Source organism: Mauremys mutica, chromosome 2, assembly GCF_020497125.1.
Source record: "Mauremys mutica isolate MM-2020 ecotype Southern chromosome 2, ASM2049712v1, whole genome shotgun sequence".
In the NCBI taxonomy this organism is placed as follows: domain Eukaryota; kingdom Metazoa; phylum Chordata; order Testudines; family Geoemydidae; genus Mauremys; species Mauremys mutica.
Genome location: NC_059073.1, coordinates 101,403,070 through 101,430,672, shown reverse-complemented (window position 1 = coordinate 101,430,672; position 27,603 = coordinate 101,403,070). Strand labels below are relative to the sequence as shown.

Here is a 27,603-nt window from a genome sequence, read left to right as displayed (position 1 = left end):
AGTTGCTTTCTCCATCTTCTGAAAGAAAAAGTTGTCTCCAATACATTCCAACATTTTTTTTTGGATAATCTGTGCCCTTCTGTGTTATTTTCCCCACAGATATTTGTGTAGTTGAAGTCCCCATCACCACCAACTTCTGTGCTTTGAATAATTTTGTTAGTTGTTTAAAAAGGCTTCATCCACTTCTTCTTCCTGGTTAGGTGGTCTAGAGTAGACCCCCACCATGACATCACCCTTGTTTTTTACCCCATTTATCCTTACTCAGAGTCTTTCAGCACGTCTGCCTCCCACTTCCATCTCAACGTCAGTGCAAGTGTATACATCTTTGATATACAAGGCAACACCTCCTCTCTTTTTTCCCTGCCTGTCCTTCCAGAACAAGCTGTACCTTTCTATATCAATAGCACACAGGAAGGGACTAGGGCCTTTTCAAACTCTGTCCCTTTAATTAGTAATCATGCAATAGATACAAATCAGTAAATTAATTTTACTATATTTAGATTAATCTAACACCTGATTCTGCAATCCTTATTCTCAAGAGTAAATCCTATGTCAAACAAGGGGATTATCTGCTTTAGATCTTATATCCATTAACATCAGTAGTAAAACTCTCATTGTCTCTACTGATTCAAGATCTGATCCTTGAGGTCTATTCCTGCATCCATGTTATGTAATCGGAAAGCTGCAAATAAACAGCAGAATTGCTTAAAAATAAATAGATTTTTAAAATTATTTTGCAATAACCTAAAATTACATTAACACTTTTAAAAAATATGATTTATCTCACATACCCATTGAAATCTTTTTGACGTTTGCTAAGTCAACCCATTTTATATCAGACTACAATTTTTTTGACTTCTAGCCAATTATATTTTTTTCTTCACCACATTTAAATTTCTGAGACTCTTTTCATATTAGAATTTACATCTCACTAGGAGTGTCATTGCCCAGGATTATATTTTTATTCTCTTCTCTATTTCTTCCCAGAAGAAATGCACCATAAGACATAGATACAGCAAATGTAATCATTTCCCATTTCCTTCCCCACAACTCCAGCATTTATCATTATCCTTTATTACAGCTTCTTTTTTTGGATGGTGTCTAGTAAACCACAAAAATAATCTTCTGCTGTGTAATTTCTAACTTCAAATCTCTTTTGGATTTACTAATGTTCTTACACTAGCTGGTAGCATGTCCATGACATAAAATAATGGGCTGATCTCCTTTACCCTCTCCAGCTGCTCCATGAACAGATTTTTATTGAATGGTGGGATTTTGATAACAGAGGCATTTACGGCGGTCTGGCGTCTGATTTTTGTTTGCATAATTTTGGTGAACCCAACAATTTTGATTTGTTCTCATCTGCTGAGGTTCACTTGGAGTTTCTGGTTTGTATAAATCTGAAAACTCAAAGTGAAAGTAAAGCAAAGCTGGTGAAATTAAACTCATTAGTTTTGTAATAAAGCCAAGGAGTTTTGCCCATGTCCCACCACAGCTCTGGATATAATTTTGTCTTTGGAGAGGGGCAATGCCCTGGAGCGGCTTGTCTCTGTCTGACATCTGAAATCATGCTGATCCCCTCCAAGATTTTCAGTTCACTTCCTTGATCTGGAGTGTTTTGGGCTGTCACACAAAATAATGGCTCATTCTTCATATATAGCCATATAAAATATCTTTAGGGGGTGTCTTCTTGGAGCTAGCAGTGGTATTGGGATGTGCATTGTGCTTGGTTTTTGTCCAATAGATCATTTAGTTAGAATAATATGGTACACTTCTGTTGCACCTTTCATTTGAGTTGCTCAAACATCTTTTGCAGACACTTAATTAAGCTTCATAACACATATGTGAAGTAGGTAAGGGACATATAGGGTTAACAGCATGTACCACTTATATGCAGCTACTTTTGGGATGGAACACAGCAGACTTTCAACAGTGCACAATAACACTACACAGCAAAATAACCAAGAAACTAAAGAACACCACAGACAATTGAAACTCCAGGGGAAATGTAACTAAGTAAACAGAACATACTCAAACTTCATTGTAGCTAAAACACCAATATTAACATGTGCTTTTACAAAAAGTGCCATGGGATCCGTAATGACCACAAATGGACCACAAACCTCATTTTATTTCTCTACCAAAAGATATAAGCCAATAATTACCACGTTTCAGCAAGACTGCAATATTATAATGATCAAGGTTAATTGTAACGGCCCAGGAAGCTTTGTTGCCATGAAAGACAGGTTGGAAAATGTTTCATAATATTGCACCCCTGATCCCTTTGAAAGAACAATATATATAAATCACTTTGGTCCTCATACATGCCTTCTAGAGGTATTGAAAACAGTCAGCTCAGACCTTGAATGTACTGTAAAGCTTCCTTTGTTCAAATTCCATCTTATTTTTTTTTTTTTTGGTCAAAGGATACAGACTTTTTTGGTTCTCTCTGGATATATATGGATAATGTAAGGATGCTGTTCAATTAGGCATTTCAAATATATTTTCTTGTATTTGTGCAACCAGAGAGGAAGTGGAGAGATGTAGGCAGGAAGTTACTTTTATTTTTTTATTTTTTTCACTTTGACAAAATGTTCATGACCATCTCATTGTAAAGCCCTTTTTGTACCAGACTCGAAACACTTTAAAAACTCAGTTTAAATACAGTCACAGGAAAAAAATGGTTTGACAAACATTGAGGGATGAGCCCCCACAGCCATGCTAGAGCTAAATAGTAACATAGGCCTTGCCTAGATTAGGGGGGAAAGGTGCTATTTAAAATCAAGCTAGCTCACCTGGTCAGTTTTGAAATGAGCTAGTTTAACTCTATTGGAAACCCCACCGATCACTAATGTAGACTCAGTTTAAGACCTTTAGAGTTGATTTTTAGGAAATTTAGCAGGTGATCCTTCCACATAAACTGTACCAGAATCAATTTATCATATACTAAATTACAATTGCTTTGTTGTGACTAGAGTTTTAGTAGGTATTATTTAGATTGAGATAGGTAACTCAATCTGACCCGCCTTGAAATCCTAGTCTAGACAAGGCCACTATGTCACGCTGCATACATCTGAAGAGCTCTCTGGATGCTCTGCCAGATCTCAACTATTTTATCCCCAGGTTACTTAATGCATTTGGGCAATGAGCCTCTTCCTCTCCTACACTAACACTGCTGAGACTGTCTAACACTGGCGTACCTTGAGTACAATCACTCCCTATAGATCAGGGGTAGGCAACCTATGGCACACGTGCCAAAGGCGGCACACAAGCTGATTTTCAGTGGCACTCACACTGCCCGGGTCCTGGCCACTGGTCCAGGGGGCTCTGCATTTTAATTTAATTTTAAATGAAGCTTCTTAAACATTTTAAAAATCTTATTTACTTTACATACAACAATAGTTTAGTTATATATTATAGACTTATAGAAAGAGACCTTCTAAAAACGTTAAAATGTATTACTGGCACGCGAAACCTTAAATTAGAGTGAATAAAGGAAGACTCGGCACACCACTTCTGAAAGGTTGCTGACCCCTGCTATAGATTTTGGTACCTGACTTCAGTTTCTTTGGTCTTCTTAGATTGTCTTGGTGAGGATAGTACTCTTGAAAAAGGTGTATACTTCTCATTTAATCTTTCATAGTCCCATATTAGCCTTGTTTAACCTAACATTATTTTTCCATCTGTCCAAATTTAAATGTATTTTAACATTAATTTTGTAGAGAATACAGTCAACATGCAATCCATCGTGAGTCTATGTGTACATCTACACTGCACACATCTTTTGGTAGTGTGTAGAGTACATACATGTGTGGCATCAATAGTGGTGTAGATCGTGAGGCACAGCTTACAGTAAAGATATGACTGAACAGTGTGGGTATATATTCCAGTGCATAGCCTGCACGGCTCTCTATTCACCCCAGCCATGCTCCCATGTCTACAAAGCTGTTTTTAGCAGTATAGTGCCCTGCTGCCTCTCCACTCATCAAAATTTCCCCCCCTGCAGGAAAAGACTCCAATAACGGGGAAAGGCTCTGGTGGGTGGGAGGCTTTCCCTGCTGCCCTCCCCCTCACCACCTCCCCCTGCAGTGAAAGGCTCTGGCAGCAGGGAGCTGCTCAAGCCTTTCCCAGCTGCCTTCCCCCTGGCAGAGCCTTTCACTGACACATTTAGCTACACACCACAGTGTGGATGCAACCTGCTTTTCATTGCAGTATGTGGCTATATGTAGACTATATGCCACCGCCAATGGTGTGTAGTGTGGATATAGCTTATAACAGTCATAAGCAAAGACCACATTTTGGCCTGGATAACAATAACCTCTTAAGCAACATTTTTCTTAAGAATAATCCTTATTCAGTCCCATGCCTTATGTTTAAATTTAAGAGCTCAAATCACTGAGGAACTATGGTATTGCAATTAAGAAAAATACCACACCACCTCCTCATTTTTTTTGTTTGCAGAAGTAAATACAGAGCAGGACTCTAAATAAGCCTTGGTCAGTTATACCAGGCAGCTTGTGGTCAAAATAATAGTAACAAAAGAAATATTGCTTAACATGGAGCACACTTTTATTCAAATCTTGTAAATATGTAATTCACTTATTTTACAATTTAACCATTTTATTTTTATTGGAAAATTCAGTGAGCAAGAGAAAATAACAAGGAGGAAATTTTCCTGACTTTGACACACTGGACTGAAGATAAGCAGTCAGGTGAACTCTCTTTCGAACAGTGGAATAGAAATGAAATCAGCTGTCCTTTTTTTTTCATTCTTAAGCATCACAGCTAGATTATCCACTTAGTCTTTAGTGCACATGCATGTTTATTATTCAGTCCTATTAAAAGTCTCCCCACCCATCCCTGGACAAGGCTAAGTCCTGACCTCCCACAATGATATCACTCTGATCAAAAGTATGTAAGAGTCAGAGACAGGAGGGATAGAAATCAGTAATGTGAAAGAAGTGGTGAATCCAAGTAGTAGTTTTCAAGATGATTGATTTCCCTTCATTTATGTTCCTGTTTTATATGGTTCCAATTCAGGAAGTCATCCTTACTCAAGAAGGCACTTAAGCATGTGTTTAACTTTAAGACATGTTTACATTCTTTCCTGAACCAAAAATCTTATTGATGCTGTATCCCATTAACTGAAGGTTCCCAATTTTAAAAAATGTGTATAATGACACTATGGACTTTTCTACACAAACTTTAAGTTGCAGCAAGCGGGAGTGTAAATCTACCAGACAGTAGCCCAGTGAGTACTAAATATCCATGTGAACCCTGCTGCCCCACACTAAAAGTTACCTGCTGTGTTTTAACCTACACCCATTTCAAAGCTGGGTTGATTTAAAAGCACTAGAGACACATGAACTTAGTGCACAGGAGGCTAATGCAGTGTAGATTGACACCTCAGTTTGCCGTGAACTAAGTGTTTGTGTACAAAATCCCTTGTAGTCTTAGCAAATGGTGTTGAGATCTTTGGATGGAAACTGCTTTGTAAGTGCAATGTTTTATTTTATTTTATTAAAGTTATGGAGAATCAATTATATTCATCCATGATCCAAAGACTTTTTTTTTCATTTTGTTCACTGACTTTTCTATTATATAATTTCTTCATCATTTGCAGAGTTCTGCCTGGATTATTAGAATGATGACTGGAATCATCTGATAAATGGAAAATGTGAGTGAAGATCATTTTCTGCCAATAATATATTAGACTCCATCCTTTTTTTTATCACGTCTATTTGTTTTCTGAGTGACACCAATATCCTTACTTCATCAGCTTTGACCATTCCACAGATTTACTGAGTTCCTGTTATCTGAGAGGAGGAAAAATACAACTATCATCTGTTTCACTTATCCGCTTTCTCATATGTATTCTGTGCAGAGTTGAAAATTGTATCTTGAGATTATAACAGTACTATTTAAGATACCATACACAGTCATCAGACACCTGTTATCTCAACTTTTTTCTCTAACCTGATCCCACATTCCTTGCATACCCACAGCCACTACTGACTATAATGGGAGTCCCAGAGGTATAGGGAATGCATGATTAAGCCCCATGGTTGTCTACCTTTAACAAGAGAGAGGTTGTATGGTTGATATTTTAGCAACTTGAATGTGTGTTCTCTGTGCATAACAGCATTTTTGGCTTTTCCTGGGATTCATGGAAAGTAAAAAAAAACAAAAAACACTTTCCATAAGAGTTCATTTTCTCCAGCAGAGAAAGCGATAAAATGATCCAATGGCTTGAATTTGACTGGAAATAAGCTGCACATTTTTAACTGTGTGAGTAATTAACCACTGGAATAATTTACCAAGGGTTGTGGTGGATTCGCCATCACTGACCATTTTAAAATCAAGATTGGATGTTTTCCTAAAAGATAGGTGAGATGGAATGTGCACCTGACACTGGACCTGCAAGAGCTGAGTTAGGCCAGGTGGACCCAATCAACTAATTAGGCTGCTGAGGAAGGCTGCAGGAAAGCAGGCAGCAGCCACTCTCTGGGAAGAGGAAGGGGGAATGGGTTTGGAATGGGTGTGGGGGGATGACCAGGAAGAGTAGGAAGCAGTCCAGGGAAGAAGTATTGAGGGCTGAGAGGGTACAGCCCAGAAGTGCGGGTCCCTGAACTCGAACTCAGAATAGTCGACAGGCTGGGTTCCCCTACTGGCCACTGGGGAAGTGGCATCACCAGAACAGCACAGAAGAAGGACTGCCTGGGACTGTTTGCATAGAAAGACTTTGGGTAAACCCTAGAAGGGAGGAACATGGGCAGGGGTGCTGAGAGCCATTTAACCAAACTATAAAACCTGTCTATAATGGAAACAACTTCAAGCCATGGGGTGCAGCAGCACCCATAACACCCTTAGATCCAGCACCTATGAACATGGTGACCTGGCCAGGTGGCTGGGTCATGAAGAGGACGCTGCATTTCCTGGAGTTAGGCAAGTCCACAGGGTGAGAAGATGACAGGAGAGACACCACCTGAAGAGGGCACACCCAATGACAGAGCTCATCCTGAGGATGGCTAACAGGAGGTGCCACTGTAGTGAGTGGAGCACGCCATCACAATAATGCTCTAGGAATTATTTTGGGGAAGTTCTGTGGCCTGTGTTATACAGGAGGTGAGCAGATGATCGCAATGGTCCCTTCTGGCTTTGGAATCTATGAATCATCTTATCATGGTGTTTTTACAAGCCTGTGAAGCTGTGTAGTGTGTGCAATATGCATCACAAAATACATGCCACTAGTTTATTTTTATTTAATCTCATGTTTTGTATGGAAAGATAAAATAAAATTGTCCTTCAAACTACACATTGAAAGGTTACTGCATACGTCCTGGTGGATAATTTCTGTGTGTCCTCCTAAGATAACATATAAATAGACTCTTTTTGTTGGGTACTGCTGGGCAGGAACACGTTCACAATCTGTCATCCCACAAGATACCTGCTAAAACACAATCTGTTACTGCTTTTCTTTCATCTCTCTCTCTCTCTCTCTCTCTCTCTAATGTGTATGTGCACACACACAGAGTCCATGGACAAGAAATTTCTGATTTAACAGGTACTAAAAAATGCTTAGAGGGAGGAAAACCAGAAGAGTTTGTGGTTTCAGAGTAGCAGCCGTGTTAGTCTGTATCCGCAAAAAGAACAAGAGTACTTGTGGCACCTTAGAGACTAACAAATTTATTTGAGCATAAGCTTTCGTGGGCTACAGCCCACTTCATCGGATGCATGTAATGTTTGAGTTTCTAGTCTGGGAAAATACAAGACACATCTTGATAAAAGGTCAGATTTTTGGCTTTTAAGTTACTAGTTTTGTAGGCTGCACATAGAGGCAGCAGTGCAGTGGGAATCTTAGGCAAAATTTTGGGTGACTCAATCAGAATTTGTTCAAGAGCTCTGGGTTAGTACAAGACAGAATGACAGTTTTTACGCCTTTTGAAAAGAAACAGTGTCCATTCCACCCTGAGCTTGGCCATAGCTCCATCTTTGCCCTGCCCTTCTCTCTTTTAAATGGCTACCAATATTGGGAACATTTGTTCTTATTTACATGGCTTTCAAAACCTAAAAGGCTCTTAATTTCCTCACAAAAGTATATATTATAAGCAAAAAAATATTGAACATGAAACTTGGCCAAATTATAAAAGAAGCTGGAATATGAGAAGAAAATGCCATGATAAATCCAACAGTAATAGATAAAACCCCACATAATGAAAGGGAAACAACATTAAAGAATTGTATTTCCTATTAAATCTTTCTCACATACACTAATTGTAGGGGAGGCTGGTAGCACTATCTACAGATAAGGTGGTCTGACAATTCCCATTATCCGTCCCTGTTTGAAATCAATGCAATTACACGGCAGTTACACAAGTGTGATCAATTTACTCCAGATTCCTCCCACCCATTTTTACAGATATTCAAGCAAAAGTGAAAGTATCCAGTAAACTATCCTGTGATGAGCAGGGTAGATGAGCTTTAGTCTGTTCCTAGGACTTGATCCCTTTTTTGGAATTTACTCCTGTGACTAAGAAACTGATACTGAGTGGGCTGGAACAATTGAACAGAGTGACTTGTCACACAGAGCTGTTCAGGAGAAGGAAGAGACATATTGAGACTTCAGTTATTTGGACTGAAATTTTCCATGCTGGATGCATACCTTAGGCGAGTTTTTTAGGGGAAGTTTTAGCAGAAAAATGGTTCAACCATTTCTGTTAATGAGAATAGGGAAAATACATATTTGCCCCTGTTTTTACAAAAAAATTGTATAGCAGTTTTGTTGAAAATCTCTGCCCCCTTCATGCTTTGGAGAAGGGATCTAAAATTTGGTGGTGTGGGAGAGGTCACCCTAGTATCAGGGATGGGTCTTTTGCTGTTCCCATGATGCCCCCCCTCTAAAAAAATTGGTCAAGTTCTGATCCTCATGAAAAATCTGTTTGCACATGGTCTGTAGATATATGTTAGAGTTTAACAAATTCTCTGAATATATTGTCTGCACTGAGCATGCTCCATCCCAGGGGCTGAGCATGATTTTCTCACCAATTACAGCTCCCATCTTGGAGCCATTGTGGCACTTGATACAGGAATTGTGGTGGGGAAACTGTCTCTTTTGTGCTCACAATGACTCCCTGCTGGTGGTCAGTCAGTCAGGAGGAGAAAGCAACTTGACTTCAATGCAGAGGGGACAAGACCTGTACCTGGGGATGCCAGGACTAGGCTGGACCAAGGATCCTGGGGGGAAACTAGGAGTGGGAGTTTGTGGGAGAGAGATGAGGGAAGGAGGCCCCAAAGGGAGTGAGGGGGGAATGGGACAAGAAGCCTGAAGAGGTGTGGGGGTAGGGAGTGGGTACAAGGAAAATGGAGATTGAATGAAGAGCCCAGGTAGGCAAGGACTGGGACTGCCTTCACACAGAGACTGGGATGAGGAGCTGGAGGCAGGGGAGAGGGGCAGAGGTAGAAGGGTCTGTGCCCCAGACCACACTCCCCCCAAGAGCCTGAAATGCAAAGAATGTTCAGACTGGATTCTATTTCAGGATCCTGAGGGGAGTGTTCTCTAGTGATTGTAGAGCCTTCTACCCCTGTTCCCCCCATGCCTGACCCCTGCTACTGCTGGTCTTCTAGCCAATCCTCAGCCATTTTAAGTTTTTCATCTTATTCCCAATCTCGGCTTCCTCTCTGAATCCTCATTCCAGTTCACCAAACCATTCCTGGTTCCTTCTCCTAGTCTCCTTTCTTGACACCCCTCTACCCAGGCCCAGCTCCGCATCCCTCTGCATTTGAGCCAGGTGCTTCCTCCCCCTTCTTGCTGTCCAGACCCCAACAGTGGGAACATGGAGAGCACATGAGAGACAGTCTCCTTTCTTTTAGATGCTGTGGTTGTAGCCCACAGCAATTGAGAAGACCAGTTGTAGGGAAAGTCCTGCTCAGCCCCTGCAGTCCTGGGATGAAACATGCTCAGTACAGATGGACTCTTCAGGTAATTTAGCTGCTGAATTCTAAGTCTCTACTAAACATATGTGACCTCAGATTTTTAGGGGTTTATAACTTGGCCACATTTGGACGGATTTTAAGAGGGACAATGAAAGGGACATCCTTGAGAACCAGGACAAGCCCCTTGTCAAATTTCAAAACTTGCCAAAGCATAGGAGTTACCAGAGCTACAATGAGATGGTTGTCAGGATTTCTTTAACATGGGGAGAATGTATTTTTCCTTAATGTCTTCATGAGAAATGGCTGAACCACATTTGCTGAAAAATTTCCTAAAAAATCAGCCTAAGGCAGACATCACAGAAAAGCTCAAACAGCTAAAGTTATAAGCAACTGAAAACCAAGTCTTATATGGGAAGTGTCAAGAACCCTAACTACAGCGTCACTGCCTATGCCACCGATAATGTAAGAACACATACATGCTTAGTAAGATCTTTAGAGACAGCACTAGAATTTTATGAACTATGAAGTCTAGGTCCCTGTTTAGATATTTATAATCATTCTTTCTGAACCTAAAATTTGTATTGATGTCATTGGGAGTTTTGGATGCACAAGCAATGCAGGGCCATTTGTGGCTGTCTGGTTTTTATTGCTGGTAACTAATGCAGGTGTTTGAAGAAGGATTCATATTAATTAAGATTCAGCTTTCAACTTTTCACTTTTGGCAATTAGGATGGTACATTATTTATTTTAACTATTGTGCCAAATGCATAGTGCCTTTACTTTTCTGTGAGCTCTTCCATTAGCAAACCTTGGACCAGTTCCAATTCCTATTGAAATCAATGGCAAATCTTCCAGTGGTTGCAGGATTGGGCCCTTACTACAGGACTCTCTCACTTCTTGGTTAGAGTTATGTGATCTCCTCTAAGGTACTTTCAGTTATTACAAATGTATTTTGCTATAAAGATAAAGCTATCTTTTATTATGTGAGGAACAATTTGTCCTACCATGAAAGCTGCCTGCAGTAATGATTTATAGCTTTAAAATCATGCATTTTTCTTCACTATTGCTCTGCTTTATTGTCAATGTAATTAGCACAGCTTTTGATTGATATTGCTTTGTATGTCTCTCTGTTATTTTATTTCTTTCACTGCAGTTATTTTTAAAATTAATGATGTTAATTCTCTCTCTCTCATCAACTGTTACTATTATTTGTGTCCACATTAAGCGTAAAACTATCACGTATTAAGGTACTTAATGATTTTCATTTAGTGTTGATACTGTTGAACTAACAAGTACACTAAATTTTAATGAACATTATTGACACAATACTTGCTTCTTATTCTCTTTACACAGAAAAAGATGACCACTATTGCCCCCTCTTCAACAGGCAGAATCACTGAGAACTCTGCTCACATATCTACACCAGCGACACCATCACAGGACCTAACCAGATCAGCCACACCATCACTGGTTCATTCACCAGCACATCCACCAATGTAGACCTGCACGTCCACCAATGTAATATACGCCATCATATGCCAGCAATGCCCCTCTGCTATGTACATCGGCCAAACTGGACAGTCCCTACGTAAAAGGATAAATGGACACAAGTAAGATATTAGGAATGGCAATATACAAAAACCTGTAGGAGAACACTTCAATCTCCCTGGACACACAATAGCAGATTTAAAGGTGGCCATCCTGCAGCAAAAAAACTTCAGGACCAGACTTCAAAGAGAAACTGCTGAGCTTCAGTTCATCTGCAAATTTGACACCATCAGCTCAGGATTAAACAAAGACTGTGAATGGCTTGCCAACTACAAAAGCAGTTTCTCCTCCCTTGGTTTTCACACCTCAACTGCTAGAAGAGGGCCTCATCCTCCCTGATTGAACTAACCTCGTTATCTCTAGCCTGCTTCTTGCTTGCATATATATACCTGCCCCTGGAAATTTCCACTACATGCATCTGACGAAGTGGGTATTCACCCACGAAAGCTCATGCTCCAATACGTCTGTTAGTCTATAAGGTGCCACAGGACTCTGCTGCTTTTACAGATCCAGACTAACACGGCTACCCCTCTGATACTTGAGAAAGTAGTGTCACTCAAACTCCATGTGGGGCTGCCACAATCAGGCTGTGGACTGGGGCGGAGAATGGAGAAAACTCTAATCACAGCAGAAAGTGACTTCTTCATGCCAAAGACAGAAGTCATATTCCAATATTCAAACTATCTGGCCTCTCTGCAGTTTTTGGTAAGTTAAACTTTGTGTGCAGCTGATGTATGTAGAGGAGAGGGTGCAAGACTACATTGGCTGCAATCATTACTTTCTAACAAACCTAGAAGGTGATGAGCAACTATTCATCTTTCCCCAAACTCTCACCTTCTGAATTCCTCTAGGATCCATCCTATCATGCCTACTCTTTAATATCTTCCTGAGATTGCTTGGAGAGATGGTGTGATGTCACAGTTGCTGCTGCTAGCAATACACTGATAATGCCCAGGTGTAGACCTCATTTTCCATGGGTACTACGAATTCTGTCACAAGAATGCCATAATACCAACAAAAGCAAAGAGTCCTGCATCCAACGAAGTGGGTATTCACCCATGAAAGCTCATGCTCCAATACGTCTGTTAGTCTATAAGGTGCCACAGGACTCTTTGCTGCTTTTACAGATCCAGACTAACACGGCTACCCCTCTGATACATAATACCAACAGGTGATCTGTAGTTGCAGTTGGGGCAAACTGTCATCAGATGAGACCAGGGATAGAAAGGCTTCAGAGAGGTATAATGTCCTCTCTTCTATCAAAGGCACTTGTTTCCTGCTGGAGCAAAACTGTGTCACTAAAGTTCCATTCCATCAAAACTTATTCATATGCTTTTATTTATGAACTGCAAGTTGTACCACTTATGACATGCGCATAAGTCTCTTGGAAGGATCAGGACCTTTTTGTGGACCATCAGTAGCAAAGGTGATCAAGGATTTGGAGTGATGATTACAGGGAAAAATAAAAACTAAACATTGCTCTTTTTAGTACAGGTATGTCCTGAAAATGAAGAGCCGGTTGAATAAATTTTCAGTAATAATCTGCAGGGTTGCTATTTATGTCATATTTATATAAAAGTGACTTGTAGTCAATTCCTTGCCTATATCATTACATTACCAGTACTAATCCATACTTGAACATTGTTACTGAAAGCTAGCCAATCCTGCTTCATTTTCCAAAGGTTTTCTCTTACTGAGGCATTCAGAGTATTTAGGAACTGTGTGAGTGAATTTTCAACTATTTGTGAGTAATAGCATTATGAAATTCCAGTATCACCAACTCCAAGCATTTAAAAATCATGAGACTGGTTTAAACACTGAGATTTTAAGGAAAAAAAAACGTTTGGTTATTTTTATTTGCTTTCTTGAACTGTAGCTTTTAATGTTCATGTCTTCAAATTTTTCTTTGAAACCATGTTTGGCACTCTGTACTCCAAAGCATTACCCTGGCACCCCCATATTTACCATGGTGATATAATTATGATATGTTTTGTACAAAGTATGCCTTGCGAGAGATCATTTTAAAAGTCTTGATCTGTTGAACATTAATATCCTGTTGGATTGTATGTGCTATCATTGGATGGGAAGTTATGTAGTTTTGCTATGAGCAAGTATTTTGAAGTTGGGAACAACCACAATGAGCCTTTCAGGTGCAACAATGGAGCAGCCAGATGCTGCTTATGGCACACTCCTAAGGACTGTCACAGGATCTGTATATAATGGAGACTTCTCAGAGTTAGCACATAGATAGTGGAGACTGCTTGACTCACATCATAGCAAAGAATTTTTCCAGCAAGCTGGAAGAAGATGTAAAAAAGGGGAAGTGACATCCTCACTTGGCCTCATTCCCCCCACAACTCAACACCTGGAAACACATCTGGAGGACAAAGACTAACCTGGGGAGGTGGTCCCAGGCTGAAGGAGGGTAAGACACTGCTTGATTCAAATCTTGTCTAGTTTATAGAACTCAGATTGTGATTTTTCTTTTATTTCTTAGGTAATCAACTCTGATCTGTATGCTTATTACTTATAATTACTTAAAATCTATCTTCTGTAATTAATACATCTGTTTTATATTTTACCTAAAACTGTATGTTTTGGCTGACGTGTTTGAGAAATCTGCTTAGGAACAGAGTTGGTGCATTCCTCTCCACATTGAAGGAAGGGCGGACTGGGTAATCAACTTACACTGGTCAGGTGTCTGACCAGGGCAAGACAGTACAGCTCTGAGGTCCTGGGCTGGGGAGTTGGGAGGGAATTTGCTGGAGCGTCTCTATTGTTAGTTCATGAGTGGCTGGCAAAAGCATTCATGTAACTCAGCCGGGTGTGTCCCTGTCTGTGGATATCTGTTTGAGTGCAGTACCTGCCAGAGGTTCGTCGCTTAGCAACAGCATCACAATGTAAAAGGAAGCCCAGGTTGGTAAGCCAGAGGGCTCAGGGATATCCCAATTCCAGATTGCACCCCGGAGAACCTGTCACACCACGAAGGCTAGAAACTTGCTTCATTTTTAAGTGGAAAGCTGAGATACTTAGGTAATTACAATGCACTCAAGCCAGGCTTTAGGAAAAACACCAGTGTAGTGAGACAACACTGAGCTCACAAATTTGTACAAACATGTAATTTTTGCCATCAGTGCCATTTCCATCTGGTTTTAGAGTTATCCTTCAATTGATCCAGTTTTGGGAATTATCCTATTGTCATAAAAAACAGCAGCCCTTGTTCCATGAGCAAATCAGGAAAACTACAAAAATTACAAAACTTCCCTCTCCCTAGATAACCATTCTCACCATGCTTATATTCTGGTTGGTGTTGACAATCTTCACCTGCCTCAATGAGTCAGCTAAATTTAACAGTCTCGATATACAGGGTTCTAACTCATCCTAACATAACGAGTTAGCAAAAGAGCTCTGTCCCTCTTTTACATGTTGGTAAGCACAGGACTTAAATCTCCAAGAATGTCTATTTGGCACATTTGGAGAAGCCCTAAAACTCGTCAATGCTAACACTGTGTCTATTTATCTTTATAGTTGTAAAGTACTATGCACACCTATGGAGTTGTGTGTATAGCTATAAATGTAAAAAAAATGGCCAAGAGCATGTCCTATATGATCAAAGAGAACACATATTTTTCCTGAAGATCAAAAGGATTCTCCTCTTCAAAAAGGATTGGCTCATTATAGTCAGAGATGAGAATTTTTTAAAAAACTCCAGTTCCTTTTTTAACTGTTGTGGGTGTTTAAAGTATTCATTAAAATCCTTGCTCATACCAGAGGGGCAAGGGCTATGAGGATTTAGGAATCTTTCATGGTGCTTCACCATCAGCACTTCCAGTATGATTAGTGTTGATTAAAATTATTCACTCTGAGCATATTTGCTTAATTTATTTTCTCATAGACTATGACTCAAATAATTATTTTCTTGATTAGGTTTAAGCAAATAACTTGTACTATTTCAGAAAGTATATATTAACATCTTAAGCATATTAGCAGAGGGCCTATTTATACAAATTCTTATAAGGGAATCCAACTAGCAATGCAATGGATAATACGGAGTCTGTTTGGGCAATGGTGACATTGGGGAAGAAAACTACTAGAGCGTCCCCTGGAATAGTGATTGGGGTGTGCTATAGACCGCTGGGATCTAGCCTGGATAGAGAGCTCTTTAATGTTTTTAAGGAGGTAAATACTAATAGGAACTGTATGATCATGGGAGACTTTAACTTCCCGGTTATAGATTGGGAAACAAATGCTAGTAATAATAATAGGGCTCAGCTTTTCCTAGACGTGATAGCTAATGAATTCCTTCATCAAGTAGTTGCTGAGCCGACGAGGGGGGATGCCATTTTAGATCTGATTTTGGTGAGTAACGAGGACCTTGTTGAGGAAATAGTTGTAGGGGACAACCTTGGCTCGAGTGATCATGAGCTAATTCGTTTCAAAATAAATGGAAGGATAAACAAAATTGCATCTGAGACTAAGGTTTACAATTTCAAAAGGGCTAACTTTACTAAATTACGGCGACTAGTTAGGGAAGTGGACTGGACTAACATATTTAGGGATCTAAAGGCGGAAGACGCCTGGGGTTACTTCAGGTTGAAGTTGCAGGAGCTGTCAGAGGCCTGTATCCTGAGAAAGGGAAAACAGTTCGTAGGTAGCAGTTTTAGACCGAGCTGGATGAGCAAGCATCTCAGAGGGGTGATTAAGAAAAAACAGAAAGCGTACAAGGACTGGAAAATGGGAGGGATCAGCAAAGAAACCTACCTTATTGAGGTCAGAGGGTGTAGGGAAGCAGTGAAGAAGGCAAAGAGCCGGGTGGAGATGGACCTAGCGAAGGGGATTAAAACCAATAGCAAAAGGTTTTTTAGCCATATAAATAGGAAGAAAACCAAGAAGGAAGAAGTGGGACTGCTTAAAACTTTAAACGGAGTGGAGATTAGGGATAATCTTGGCATGGCACAATATCTAAACGAATATTTTGCCTCGGTCTTTAATGAGGCTAATGAAGGGCTAAGGAATAGTGGTAGAGGGACTGATGGGAATGAAGATATGGGGGTAGACATTACGGTATCTGAGGTAGAAGCCAAACTTGAACGGCTTAACGGAAGTAAATCAGGGGGCCCGGATAATCTTCATCCTAGAATATTAAGGGCATTGGCGAGTGAAATTGCAAGGCTGTTAGTGATGATTTTTAATAAATCTCTAAACTCGGGGGTTGTACCGTTTGACTAGAGATTAGCTAATATAGTTCCTATATTCAAGAAGGGGAAAAAAAGTGACCCGGGTAACTACAGGCCTGTTAGTTTAACATCTGTAGTATGCAAAGTCATGGAAAAAATTTTAAAGGAGAGAGTGGTTGCGGACCTTGAGGCCGATGGCAACTGGGACAAATTACAGCATGGTTTTACGAAAGGTAGATCATGCCAAACCAACCTGATCTCCTTCTTTGAGAAAGTAACAGATTTTTTAGACAAGGGAAATGCGGTGGATCTAATATATCTTGATTTCAGTAAGGCGTTTGATACGGTACCACATGAGGAATTACTGGTTAAATTGGAAAAGATGGGGATCGAAATGAAAATCCAGAGGTGGATAAGGAGCTGGTTAAAGGGGAGACTGCAGAGGGTCGTACTGAAGGGTGATCTGTCGGGTTGGACGGGGGTTACCAGTGGAGTTCCTCAAGGTTCGGTTTTGGGTCCGATTTTATTTAATCTATTTATCGCTGACCTCGGAACCAAAAGTAGGAGTGGGCTGATAAAGTTTGCGGATGACACCAAGTTGGGAGGTATTGCCAATTCGGAAAAGGATCGGGATATCCTCCAGGGAGATTTGGATGACCTTGTAAACTGGAGTATTAGTAACAGGATGAAATTCAATAATGAGAAGTGTAAGGTTATGCATTTAGGGATGACTAACAAGAATTTTAGTTATAAGCTGGGGACGCACCAGTTGGAAGTAACGGAGGAGGAGAAGGACCTAGGTGTCCTGGTTGATCGTAGGATGACTATGAGTAGGCAATGTGATGTGGCCGTTAAAAAAGCTAATGCGGTCTTGGGATGCATTAGGCGAGGTATTTCTAGTAGAGATAAGGAGGTGCTAGTTCCGTTATATAAGGCGTTGGTGATACTTCATTTGGAGTATTGTGTGCAGTTTTGGTCTCCCATGTTTAAGAAGGATGAATTCAAACTGGAACGGGTACAAAGAAGGGCCACTAGAATGATCCGAGGAATGGAAGGCCTGTCGTATGAAAGGAGACTTGAGGACAGGGCCTGAGGAGCTCGGTTTGTTTTCCTTAACCAAAAGAAGGATAAGAGGAGATATGATTGCACTCTTTAAATATATCAGAGAGATAAATACCAGGGAGGGAGAGGAATTATTTCAGCTCAGTGCTAATGTGGACACGAGGACAAACGGATATAAATTGTCAGTCAGGAAATTTAGGCTTGAAATTAGACGAAGGTTTCTAACCATCAGAGGAGTGCAATTCTGGAACAGCCTACCGAGGGAAACAGTGGGGGCGAAGGACCTCCATGACTTTAAGATTAAGCTGGATAAGTTTATGGAGGGGATGGTATGATAGGATAACGGGTTTAGTCAATAGGTCAATAACGTGCCACACTGGTAATTAGTACAAAGGGTCAATGTTGGGATATTGTTAGCCTTTTCCAGAGGGTCTGGCTGGAGAGTCTTGCCCGCATGCGGGGGGTTCAGCTGATCGCCATATTTGGGGTCGGGAAGGAATTTTCCTCCAGGGTAGATTGGCAGTGACCCTTGAAGTTTTTCACCTTCCTCCGAAGCATGGGGCAGGGTTCGTTTGCTGGTGGATTATCTGCTACTTGAAGTCTTTAAATTATGATTTGGAGCATTCAACAGCAGAGTCAAGGGAGAGAATTAGTTCAGGAGTGGGTGGATCGGCTTATGTGGCCTGCATCTTGCAGAAGGTCAGACTAGATGATCATAATGGTCCCTTCCGATCTTGAATTCTATGATTCTATGATTCTATCCAAGTCCCACTGATGAGTCCAAGGAGCCCAGGAGACCATCCCAACCTCATAGAGAAAGGACATGTGATGGGGTGTTCACTCTTCACTAATCTAGAAGAGGTTAATGAGATTGAGAAGGGGCCAATTAACTAGATGGGCCATAGCTGAGGTGAATTAGGTGGCAGAAGTAACTGCTGAATTACGATGGAGCCCAGCTGAGAAGGAACAGGCAGGGCTGCAATGAGGGAACCTCTAGCTATGCTGTGGAAAAGTAGAGAGGGAAGGAAGGCACCTATGGGAGAGGGTGCAGGAAAAGGCTCAGGGAAATGGCAGCAAGATTTAAGATGGTGCAGACCTTGAGGGCTAATTAGAGGGTCCCTGAGCTGGAATCCAAAGTAGAGGCTGGGCCTGGGTTCCCCTGCCATCCATTGGGGAACAGGCATAATCTTGCAAGTGAGGGGGGAGGAGAAGACTACCATTTTGGATGGAGGGACTTTAATAACCCCTTGAAAGGGAAACCTCCCAGTAACCTGGCTGGAAGGCCAATCCATGAAAAGAGCATCTTGAGTAGCATAGACTGAGAGAGAGGCACCAGGGAACATGAACATGAAACAAAAGGGGGGGTTAGACCTGGAAAGACCCAATCCTCAGAGCATCCAGGAGGAGGCGCCCTAGAGGAGAGTACACACAATGACAGGGATAAGCAGAGCATGCAGGATCACATTGTGAACATCTGCACAATCTAAAGTTCTATTGGTGGTGTCTCATTTTGACCTCTTAGTTGGGAAGAACTTAATTTATTGGAGGGAGCTTGATAAAGTACCATTGCTTCCCCCCGACTCCCCAGTTTGACCTCAGAGTGGATTCAATAGCTATAATGTTATCTCTAATTCTGATCTTTTCTGCTTTTGACCTTGCCAGTGTTACAAGTATGGATCCATAGTGGGGATACTAGCTTTAATTATACGGTAATACTTTGACACAATTATATTGAGGCTGATAATGATCACTGTGACACAGAGGCCAATTTGTGTTTCACTACTCTGTGTCAAGAACTTTCATCAAGCCTGACATACTCACTATACTTAATACATTGTTGTCATGATATATTTCCAAAAATTGGCATGCAATATATCACTGGAAAACTAATAACTCGCTGATCATTAATATGCTTGTGTGACATATGTACTGAGTGTGTATTAAGAGTTATGTCTATCTTCTGCAATTATGACTAAGATGTGTTTAAGCCAGGCATGTCAGAGGAGTTGGTAAACAGGTCTGCCTTAGAGAAAGGAATGCTTGCTTCTCTGATCCACCAAGTAATCAGGCAAACATAATTAAGGTCAATTTATATATTAGATAAACAAAGCTAACAAGACAGAGAGGAGACAGCTTAGCATCTACACCCTACCAGGGAAGAGAAACTTTATCTTGGCTATAAAGACATGGGGTTTGAACCTCAAGTGATATGCAATTGAATCAGCTGATCATATACAATATTACTGTCTTATAAAGGTATAATGAATGAGTTGTTTTATGAAAGCTTGTGACACATTGGTGATTAATATCATTGTGAATTGTATGTATTAACACTACAAAAAGAATTATGGATACTCATTAATGCTGTGCTTTATAGTCTGTAACCAAACGAAGGAAGAAGCTGGCCTTTCCTGGACAGGAAAGCATCACAGCTATGTAACTACGTTAAGTGAAATTGAGGATGGTGTGGCCAAAAACAATGGAAGCCACACTTACATTCAAATCAGCAGAGGGATGGGAAGACCATACTGGATAATAAAGCTTGTTGCTGCCGCAGCTGCCCCTATGCAGATCATTCATCTGGAAGATGGAAATACTGTGCTGTAAAATTATGTATGTCATGTACATTTGAAATTTGAAGAAAATGTACTTTGATCTCATGCACCATTTGTAGAACTACTAGTGATTTCTACTCAGTGTTAAGCAACTGTTCCGCATGCAAGTTGCTGTGTGCTGGCAGAGTGGCTTATGGTTATGGCTGTTTTCCATGAGATACTGCTGCCTGTAGGGGAAAAAAGCTTTTTACATCCCTCCAAATAATCAAACATGCACTAGTATTGGTACTGACAGGTTTAGAATAATACCCAAAAGCTAAATACTTAAATATACATTTAGTTAAGCCAGTGTTTCTCAAACTGGGGTCGCCGCTTGTGTAGGGAAAGCCCCTGGTGGGCCGGGCCAGTTTGTTTACCTGCCCTGTCTGCAGGTCCAGCCAATCGCAGCTCCCACTGGCTGCAGTTCGCCGCTGCAGGCCAATGGGGGCCACTGGAAGTGGCGCAGGCCAAGGGTACGTCTACACTACGGGACTATTCCGAATGTGCATAAACCGGTTTTGTAAAACAGATTTTATAAAATCAAGTGCGCGCGGCCATACTAAACACATTAATTCGGTGGTGTGCGTCCGCGGTCCGAGGCTAGCGTCGGATTCTGGAGCGTTGCACTGTGGGTAGCTATTCCCTAGCTATCCCATAGTTCCCGCAGCCTCCCCCGCCCCTTGGAACTTCCGGGTTGAGATCCCAGTGCCTGATGGGGCAAAAATCATTGTCGCGGGTGGTTCTGGGTAAATGTCGTTAGTCACGCCTTCCTCTGGGAAAGCAACGGCAGACAAGCATTTCGCGCCTTTTTCCCCTGGATTGCCCTGGCAGATGCCATAGCATGGCAATCATGGAGCTTGTTTTGCCTTTTGTGACTCTCACCGTATGTGTACTAGATGCCGCTCACAGAGGCGATTCAGCAGCGCTACACAGAAGCATGCTTTTGCTTTTGCATGACAGCAGAGATGGTTACCAGTCATACTGCACCATCCAAACCCTTCCATAAATTGGAACTGGTGAGGATGATTATGGCTACCAGTCCTTTTGTACCATTTGCTGCTGTCATAAGTGCCCCTGGCTGCTCTTAGCCAGGGGCGCAAAAGCCAAAATTGGGAATGACTCCCTGAGTCAATCCCTCCTTTTTGGTATCTAAAAATAGAATCAGTCCTGCCTAGAATATAGGTAAGTGTACTAGATAACCACTGTATCATAGAACCAGAGAGCACAGCTGCTCTGTGTCAGATCCTGCAGAAACTTGATATGTATGCTATTCACAGGGGGTGCTCCTGTAACAACCCCACCTGTTGATTCCGTTCTTCCCCCAGCCTTTCTGGGCTACCGTAGCATTGTCCCCCCACTTGTGTGATGAAGTAATAAAGAATGCAGGAATAAAAAGACATGGTGACTTGTTAGTGAGAAATGAGTGGAAGGCAGCCTCCAGCTGCTATGATAGTCCAGACAGGACATTAAGCAGTGTGTAGGAGAGAAGCCCAGCATCCCTCTGCTAGTCCAGGGGCAACTGAATCTGTTCTTTACACATGAAGGGTGGGGGCTGATGGAGCTCAGCGCCCTGTTGCTATGATGACGATGGTTACCAGCCATACTGCACCATCCACCATCCACCAGAAAAAATTAGAGCCAGGAGCCCTTGATCGACCTGACGGATGCTAGTCAGCATGGTTACTGCCCCATGTGCCAATAGGCTGATGACGAGGACGGTTACCAGTCCTTTTGTACCATCAGCCACCCATGGCAGGGGGAGAGTGAGGATGTTGGTGTTGAGTGCTGCACCATCGCGTCTATCTGCAGCATTCAGTAAAGATAGGGTGACATGTAAAAGAGTCAGAGGATTGTTTTCCCTTTCGCTTCTGGGGGTGGGTGGGGGGGTGAGTAGATTGCCAAGCTATGCCCTGACCCACCGCGGACACTGTGTTTGACCCTAGAAGCATTTGGAGCTCAGCCAAGAATGCAAATACTTTTCGGAGGCTGCAGGAACTGTGGGATAGCTTCAGTCCTCCAGTCCATGAGCGTCCATTTGATTCTTTGGCTTTCCGTTACGCTTGTCACGCTGCAGTGCGCTGAGTCCCTGCTATGGCGTCTGTCTGGAGATTTTAAAAAAAGGATTCTGAATTTCATCTTCTGTAACGGAGCGCTGATAGAACGGATTTGCCTGCCCTTACAGCGATCACATCCGCATGGTCCGTGCTGGAGCTCTTTTTTTATTTTGATTTCGGACTGCATCGCCACCCGTGCTGATCGGAGCTCCACGCTGGGCAAACAGGAAATATTCAAAAGTTTGCGGGGCTTTTCCTGTCTACCTGAGCACTGCATCCGAGTTCAGATTGCGGTCCAGAGCGGTCACTGCTGCACTGTGGGATACCTCCCGGAGGCCAATACCGTCGATCAGCGTCCACACTAACCCTAATCCGATATGTTAATACCGCTACTAGCGTTACTCCTCTCGTTAGGGAGGAGTACAGAAACCGGTTTAAAGAGCCATTAAAATCGATATATGGTGCCTCCTAGTGTGGACGGTGGTGGCGTTAAATCGGTTTTACGCTCCTAAAACCGGTTTAAACGCCTAGTGTAGACCAGGCCCAAGAGACTTACTGGCTGCTGCTTCCAGCAGCTCCCATTGGCCTGCAGCAGCAAACCACGGCCAGTGGGAGCAATGATCAGCCAGACCTGTGGACGGGGCCGGTAAACAAACTGGCCCAGCCCGCCAGGGGCTTTCCCTACACAAGGGGTGACCCCAGTTTGAGAAACACTGAGTTAAGACCTAGAACAGGTTACCTAGGGAGGTTGTGGAATCCCCATCCTTGGAGATGATCCCTGAGAACAGGTTACCTAAATCTATAGGGATGGTCTAGTTATATTTAATCCTGCCTCAATTTGAGTGGCTGGATTAGATAATCTCTTGAGGTTCCTTCCAGCCCTCCGCTTTTATGATTCTATAATCTTTGTGTTCTGTGGACTGGCAGATATGTGATTCTCTTTTGTCTTCTGAACTTGCATATGCTGTGGGATTTGTTCTTCATGCTCTGAGTTTCCTTGTTATGTGGTGTAATGTTGGTATAAAAAACCCACCAATAAATAAAATCATATCTTGCTGAATGTATGTATGAGAGTAGAGAATTTGTTTCAAAATTGCTTTTGAATCACAAGATATGTATTGTAATATTGCTTATTGAATCACAGGGATTTATTGAAACACTGCATGTAATGACTCCAGCATACCCAGACAGGACTAAACTTTCTGCTGAAACCCACAGATCAGATACAAGAACGTAACAACATACAAGACAAAAATTTAACACTAAGATAAAGCACCATCTATTGGTAGCGGTACTGTCTGCACTGATCATTACAGTATTTCTATCAGCCACTGCACCACGTGAGTGCTAATACAGAGCAAACTTGATGACTGACTAATGACAGCCAGGGTGCAGATTTTTATCAAAGCAGACCTTTGAAACTAAAGGAATAGTAAACGTGATTATAATGTGACCTACAGAATTAAGATTACATCAAAATCAGTATGCCTATCCTAGCCTAGACAACACGCTAATTGAATAGGAATCTACGAAAGGAGAAAACAGTTATTTAAATTCAGCATTTTAATGCAATTTTGATATAGTAAATCCTCTTTTTAAAAGGTCTACAAATCATTAGGATATATCAGTACAAGTATAGCTCCCTTTAAGCCTGCATTATTCTCTGATCATATGCTGTAGGTTAGGGAGATTATATCTGGTTTTAATTATGGCCTTTATCCTTTTCTGGTTCCTTGAAGTAATTGTGCTACACTAATGACTTCAGTAATGTAGAAGAAAGGTGCAGTAGGTGTCTGTAATATAAAGAAAGTGGGTCAGATTCATCACAGGGGTTATATCACCATGCACTATTCAGGAAAGTAAAGTTGTTACAGTAGTGTCAGGTACCCCTCAATCTCCAGGGGCCTTATCAAGTGATCTAGCCCATTTTTGTTCCTGTGGGCTCACTAGAGTGGCCAGATAGCAAGTGTAAAAAATCGGGATGGGAGTGGGGGGTAATAGGTGCCTATAGAAGAAAAATCCCCCAAATCAGGAATGTCCTTATAAAATTGGGACATCTGGTCACCCTAGGGCCCACAAAAATTTAAAGCTGTGCATTCCTTATGGAATGCTTCAGAGAAGATAGTAGTAGATACTTGGTCTGTCCTCTTGCGGGGAGAAACCCTCTTAGAGTTTGTCTACATAGCAAAAAAAAAAATCCACTTAGGCTCATGGGGTTCATTGTTGTGTAGACTTCTGGGCTCGGGCTGGAGACTTAGGACCCTGTGGTGTGGGAGGGTCAGAGGGCATGATACTTTTTGTGAGTGTCCAGTGATACAGGGTGGATACTGCAGAAGAATGCCCGTCCAGGTGTTTCAGAAACTGGGGTTCACTGAGGCTGTGTCTAAACTACATCTATATACAGCCACTGCAGTTATTAAATCTCTTGTGTGTGCGCAAACTTGGCTCCTTTTGTCAATGATGCATGTCCTGACCAGGAGTGCTTGTATCAATTGTATTGTCAGTGTGGAGCATTGCAGGTCGGCTCCTGAAACAGTAACAGTCAATATAAGCAATGCAGTGTCTACACTGACACCACGTGACCTAATTACATCAACTCTAACTCTGCCACTTGGGGAGGGTGGTGTTACTAAATTGGTATTGAGAGGCACTTGAGTTTAGTTCCCACCCAACGACATAAGTGAAGACATTTACAAAGATACAAAGACAAGGCCTAACCCCACAGTGTAGACCAGGCCTGAATGTTACCTGCAGGGTGAGGTTAAGACTGGCCGAGTCTTGACAGTTTGCTGGTGGGGTGGACAGACTGTCAGTTCCCTGTCACGCAGTTTAAGCTCTAGCAAAGCTCTCTTGCTGCAGCATAGGGGTAACACAGTGGCATAGGGGTCTGAGCACCCCAGCAAAGCATAACATTATGCATCCGACGAAGTGGGTATTCACCATGCTCCAATACGTCTGTTAGTCTATAAGGTGCCACAGGATTCTTTGCCGCTTTTACACGTCCAGACTAGCACGGCGACCCCTCTGATATTACGCCAATGATCTTCTGGAACATGACGTGGTTAAATTAATGGATGGGTGGAACATCTGTGTGAGTAACATATAGATTCTCATGGCTCCTTCATGTATTATAAATACTGAGTTTGTCTTCATTATCTAAACTGATTAAAGCTCAGGTTGCAGAAGCAGTGACCCTCTGTAGCCCCCCAAGCTCCTCTAATGTATTTTTTGAGAGACTGTTCTTAACTAACTACTGCTGCTGGTTTAAACCAGATATAGTCTGGTGATAGCTGCTTGTGGAACTATTACCCAGATAACTTTATTATTTTCACTCTTGACAACGAACTGGAGGAGTGACAAGGAATGGGAAACTGCTTCTGATTAGAACTTATGAACACAGACAGCTGAGATGTTTTCATGTTTGGGAGGCTTACTATGATTAATATGAGGGGGCTTAGGCATAAAATAGTAAAGTAAAATGGAAAGTTAGTACCCATGGGCTGATGGTAAATCCTAACTCAATTGTTTCCCCAAGGATTATATTTTTGGTTTATTTGTACAGCACCTAGCAGAATAGATTCTTGCTCCATGACTGTGGCTTCTAAGTATGAAACAATGCAAATGTCAATCTAAACAATTTGTTCCTTGGATGATGATTATGCTTGTTAACATAGGTTTTTAAACGATTATCCAATGATATGCCCCACTGCTGGATAATGATTGTGTATAAATCCTGCCCAGTTAAAAACCTGCTGTGAAAAAAAATCTTTTGAAATACAGGTTTGGTTGGGTTTTCATTTATTTTACAAATATGCTTGTACATGATCTACCTTTAGCCAGTCATTACCTTAAGTCAATACCTCCACAGTAGCCACATTCACAAGATTAAGACATGCAAAGTCATCAAGGAGGATATAATCACACTGATGCAGCGGGAGTACACTGGACTAGACAGTAATAAATCTTGGCTCTTCATGTCATAAGCAGTTGTGAGGATGTGGCAGAGAGGATTATATTTCACAAACCCTCCAGATAATTCAGGCTGCACTAGCTCTATAATGTATTTATGATCTGACTTGGGGAATTGTATGGGTGTTATATCAGTAGAGTGGAGGGCTGAGAATGAAACACACTCATAGACCCTGTTGTTGACAGGGGCCAGTAGTAGCTGCAGCATGGGGATAGACAATAACCTTCAGGCAGGAGGAGTTACATTATATGACTGTACTGGATTGCTTCTAAGACCTCGAGAAGGAAATGTCAGTTTAATCTTTTGTTGTGGCTATTGAAGTCCTTGTGTCTGAGGTTTATGCTCCTTTTGACTTTCTAGCACCCTGAAGTAACTCTGTTGTTCAAAATATGTGAGTATTTATAGGAACCCATTGGTGGGTAGAGCCTGTGGAACCTACAGCTTGGAGCACCTTCAGTGTTTGCCTTAAAATGCATGGTAGATGGAATGCACTACCAGACATCTGAGTACAGCGTTGTCAACCCTTGTGATTTTTTTTTTTAGTCATGGGATTTCATCTGTGGTGGTGCTAGTGTGAAGAAGTGAGAAGCTCTATTTCAGCCATGTCTGGCGGGGACGACCCCTTTTGATTACCTGCATTCCCCAACTGCTTGCCTCTGGGGCTTCTTATAGACTCAGACTCATAAACTTTAAGGCTTCAATGGACCATCATGATCTTCTAGTCTACCTCAGGCACATTACAAGTCACAGAAGCTCATCCATCCATCCATTCCTGTAATAGGTCCATAACCTCTGACTAAGTTACTGGTCTTCAAATAATGATTTAAAGATTTCAAGTTACAGAGAATCCATCGTTTACTTTAATTCAATCCAGCAAGTCACCCATGCCCCATGCTACAGAGACAGACAAAAAACACATAGGGTCCCTCATCTGATCTGGAGGAAAATTCCTTCCCGACCCCAAATATGGTGGCCAGTTAGACCCTGAGCATGTGGGTGAGACACCTGGGAAATAATTCTCCATAGTAACTCAGAGCCATCCCCATCTACTGTCCCATTTCCAGCGATTGGAGATTTTTGCTTATAACAGTCATAGATGGGCCATATGCCATTGTAGGCAACTTCATTATACCATCCCTTTTGTATACTTATCAAGCTCAGTCTTTACACCTTAGGGTTTTTTTGGTCCCCACTACTCCCTGGGAAGGTTGTTCCAGAAGTTCACTCCTCTGGTGGTTAGAAACCTTCTGTAGAAAGCAGGTAGA

The 27,603-nt window shown here is 41.7% G+C and overlaps 1 long non-coding RNA gene across 1 annotated transcript; it reads left to right on the top strand.

The window, feature by feature from the left end:
- The first annotated feature begins 18,512 nt into the window (after positions 1-18,512).
- LOC123363477 lies at positions 18,513-20,278 on the top strand. Its single transcript, XR_006576770.1, has 3 exons — positions 18,513-18,581; positions 19,383-19,429; positions 20,098-20,278. It is a non-coding gene; the product is annotated as an uncharacterized LOC123363477 (long non-coding RNA).
- The last annotated feature ends 7,325 nt before the right edge of the window (positions 20,279-27,603 follow it).